This window comes from Passer montanus, unplaced genomic scaffold (assembly GCF_014805655.1).
Source record: "Passer montanus isolate IOZ18808 unplaced genomic scaffold, ASM1480565v1 scaffold1, whole genome shotgun sequence".
Classification (NCBI taxonomy): domain Eukaryota; kingdom Metazoa; phylum Chordata; class Aves; order Passeriformes; family Passeridae; genus Passer; species Passer montanus.
In genome coordinates this window covers 25,947,354-25,952,049 of record NW_024356504.1, presented here as the reverse complement: position 1 = coordinate 25,952,049, position 4,696 = coordinate 25,947,354, and positions in this window count along the sequence as shown.

The following is a 4,696-nucleotide window of genomic DNA, read 5'->3' as shown; positions in this document are numbered from 1 at the left end:
TCCCAGGGTAACTCGCGTCTCCCTGGCTGTATCTGCTCCTTCTGTAGAGCTCAGGTTTTCAGTTATTTCCTTCTAGTGGGACAGTTCTTAGCAATAATATGGTGTTAGAAATAAAATCACCTTAAGAGTGAGAACGAATACATTTAAATAGAAGAAAATCAATGTCAGTGACTGCTGATGGAGAGGCTGGACCCTTCAACTCACCATTGCTGAAGATGCAGCTCTCCATACACAGGCCTCCATCTCTCAAACTCAGTGAGAATTTATTGCTGTATTTTTGACCACAGAAATTCATCAGCAAAATTACTGTATTGATCCTGGTTTATGTTTGAATGTATAGTCTCATTGGAAGCTATTTTTTTCAGGTCTAAGATAATGCTAAAGGTCTTCATTTTGTTTGTGCTTTAATGAGTTTTTTGTGAGTAGCAAACTTGCAGCAGTTGCTTGGGCAGGTAACTGGCTCTGAGGCTCTGTTTTGAAAGTCCCTCATAATTCAAATGGATTTATTATTTACTGAAAAGACCCAAAACTCTTATGGATAGGAATCTCATACCTCTGTTAGTCCCTCTGGGAAATATAGATTAAAGTTGATGTATTTGTATGTGAAATTAAAGTTGTAAAAATGTTATACATGGCTACAGAAAATGGGAAGGATGTAAAAATATTTGATTTCAGTTGTCAGCGGTTCTTGTGTGCTCTAATCCCCAAACAGGTGGCAAGGTGATATTTTGTTAGGATATGGATGCAGTAACAGAGTTTGGCAGGAATTTTGGGAGGAATTTGGAAGATGGAACAGTTTGGGGGATCTGATCAGAGGCCAGGCTCAGATTTATAGGCACAATCAAATCCTATGAGGGAAATTGAATTTCAAATGTGTTATCAAGAAAATTGGTGTGCTTAGAAATGGCCGGAGGAGAAGCTGGGGACAGGAGGAGTAAGAGATTTCAGTGTTTTGGACATCCCTCTAATTCTTTGGTATGAATAGCAATATGATTGATGCAGCAATAACCACGGTGCTGTGGGGATTTGATACCCAGAGGGAATCAATTAACTGGATTTTGGATATTGGAGCGTTATGACCTTTGCTTAGATCATAATGTTGACAAGTAGGAGCAAATGGAAGAATATGAGTCTTTTCTGATTGTAATTGACTGGAGGTACTGAGAGCAAGGTGGAGATCCAGATTTGCAGACAATGTGTTGATCCCAAAAGATGTCTGGAGAACAGGAAGTGAGTCTTGCTCAAACCTCCCTTTGTGAGATGGTATGGGAGAAAAAACAAACTCAGGAGCAGCTCCTGGCTCCTTTGCATTCTTTAGTGGTCAAATTACATCCATCTTACCCCTTCATTATTGATTTACAGGTGAGTGATGCTGTGCCTTGCTGCAGTGACACTGAGTCAGGATTTATTGGGAATGTTTAGCCTGTTATCCAGTTGTGGTTTTACCCAAACTCCTTGCAAGGAACTTTGACAGGAGGGAGCTGTTGCCAGTGGTTTATGAACATCTGCTGAAGAAACAGCCTCTGCTGCTGCTCACCTGTGCACTGGGAAGACAAGGGAGTCTTGGTGGACTTTTCTGGTCTGGAGGTCCCAAATTGAAAAAAAATGGGCTGTCTTAGGTGATGGACTAACAGATGGATGAGCCAGCTCAGAGCCAACTGAGCAGAGCAGTTGCCAATTAACAGGGTGGAGTTAATGAAACCACAGCTGGTGTGGCCAGTGAATGAGGAAGGAGGAAACTTCAGGCATGATTCTGTTGTTTAGCAGTCAAGCTTGATGACCTTGGAGGCCTTTCCTAACCTTAATAATTCTGTAAGTAAAGGACATTAGAGAATGGGGAGTTTTGTAGCTCTCAGTTGTGAGGAAGGAAAAGATTTTGTGTAGGTTGAAAGGCATTGTGATTGGTGAAAAGATTAATGCTAAATATTTTTCATCCATTCTTTATTGAACTAAAGCAGAGAACTGGTAAAATCAGAGTTCGAAAAGCAGGATTTCTCAAAAGATTACAGTTTGTCTTTTACACAGTTTTACATTGGGATGAGTAGATTTGTAAGTTGTCTTTTACATATATAAAAACATTCTTATTTATTTTCCTTTATATCATGCCAGGGCTGATGATTTTCCTTTGACTGCTTTCCCCTGGCTGAATTAGGACTGTGTGGTCAGGTAGCCTTTTCCTTCTCCCAGACTAACTCTAAATTAGGTAAAGACAGACAGCTCTGGCCTTCACAGAAATGTTTTCCTGCTGATCCTTGCATTTTCCATCTTCTGGCTCATCTGCTGGTGAATATTCCCAGTTCTTCTCTATTTCTATGAGTCTGACTTTTTACTGGAGAAGCTCCATATATGAGGAACGAAGAATGACAGGTTTCATGGCAGCTTTTTTGGAGAGCCTGGAGATGGAGGATTAGATTCCTGCAAGCCATTTCCACACTGAGGGAGTTACAAAGAAAGAGACAGATTTAGTTGCATGACTAAGTTCCCTAGAACAAGGAATAGTTTTGGGAAAAGTAGTAAAGAAAATGTTCAAATAAATGGTGCAAAGTCTCAGAATTTACTTTAATCTCTGAATTATTTCAACTTCTGATTATTTTTTCTGTAGTTTTCCTAATTTCTTTATTTTGATTTACTTGTCTTCCTATTACTACTTATCAGTAGCCATAATATTCACCTGAGTGACTTCTGATCCTGGGCAAGTGTTCTTTAATTATTCCTTTTGATTGGACTCACTTGGTCTCCTGCCCAATGTTCCCCACTTTTAAACTCGGCTTGCTTGCATTCATAAAAAAACAAAAGTCTTATATATAAGAAATTACTTAAGAGTCTAGGTGAAACACAACAAATGGTATGTGTAGTTTTATTTTTTTTATAATTCTTATTTGAGAACTTTTGTTGAGATTACCCTGGTTACATTGTGGTGATTTTTTTTAAACAGTAGTCAGCATGGAAATCTTTAAGCAAAGAGTTAAGGGAAAAATGTTCCTTCCAGACTTGTTTTTCTTGAATTTCCTAATAGCTCACTTGCAATGTTATATTTAGTATTTTAATGTATTTTAAGCTACCTTACTGCACTGAAAAAAATTAAATATTTAAAATCTGCCTCTAAATTTGACTGAAAGTTTTAAATTAGACTGATTAGGTTATTAGCCCCCTTTTCTCAAAGGATCCTTGTTTTTTGAGGTGCTTCAAAAGAATTTAAGCTTCATAAGAGTGAATATTTCAGGAAGAACCTGCAAAGGTGTTTTGAATGCAATAACCATCTCTTACTCTGCTGATACCAATCAAGGTTTATTTTTTCCTCCATGAGAAAGGGCAGCTTGGTTATTTTGATTCCTCCAACTCCTTTCTAGTGTATGCTTTGATGGGAATTAAGAAAAGGAGAGGAATAATTTTCCTTGAGGTTTTTTTGAGGAAACAGTCACTGTCCTTGCAAGGAATGAGAATAGCAGTGCTTGTTACATTAATTCAGTTGGAACAATCATGCCACCTGCAGTCACCACTCTGCATTCTGTGAATGAAGTTGTCTCTTTTTGGCTTCCTGAAAACTCCAAAGTCACCATTCCCTGAACTACATCAAATCTGGGGAAAAGCTTGTGTAAGCAAATAGAAGTTAGTAAAATAGTCCATGTGGAAAGAGCTGTATTCCATTTTTGAAAGTTCTGTTTTTCAATGTTTTGTTCTTTTTTTATCAGTTGGAAATGAGAACCTGTATTCCCAAAATATTTTGTTCTTAGATGAGAAATTATCCAAGAAGTTTTCCATCCCTGGAAGTGTTCCGGGCCATGTTTTACAGGGCTTGGAGCAACATGGTCTAGTGGGAGGTGTCCCTGCCCATGGCAGGAGGCTGGAACTAAATGGGCTTGAAGGTTCCTCCCAGCCCAAAACATTCTGTAAATTCCAGGCAACAAAATATCCGGGCCTGGTAAATGAACATGAAAAAGAATGGAAGAAAATCTCAAGGTGTAGGGCTTTGTTTGATTGCAGCTAAACATTGCTGCTCATTAAAGTTGAATTCCTGGCAGCTGCACAGCACAGATAGAGTAAAAGTACAAAACAATTACAGAAGAACCAATAAAATAAAAAGCCCTTTTGAGCAATGACAGCATTCAATAATTGTGTCAATGCTGCTTTAAAAGTTTCAGCTTCTACAGCATCTCCAGTCCCAAAGTGTCTCATCTGCTTTCTAATTTTCCACAAGATGCTTTTAATATTTTGAGATTGATATTGAACCACAGGGGTCTAAAAGGTTTCAAAAGATCTTGCATATGCATTTGGAACCAAACGATCAATTAGATTAATAAAGGGGAATTGTAATTTATATATGAAGCCTGTAAACTCTTGCAGAGAGGTATGGAATAAGAAACCAGGCAGCTTGGGGAGAGCCAGGATTTAAGGTGAGAAAACAAACACACTCAGCAGGAAAAAAAAAGGTGCAGTCAGCACCAGTTTTGTTACATTAATCTGATGCTTCCTGCTACAAACATGGGAGAAATGGGAAGAAATGAGGAATTTAATACAGCACCTGTCAAGGTAATTATCGTCTGTAACCAGTTGTACCTTGGGAATGGTTCTATTGCAGACACAAAGCAAAAGCTTGTAAATGGGAAATTGTTATTAATTTTTACGAGCCGTCCTGTTATGGTTGAAATGTTGCCTTCAGGCTCTTCCTTGCAGTTATAATGGTATCTTTTTTTTT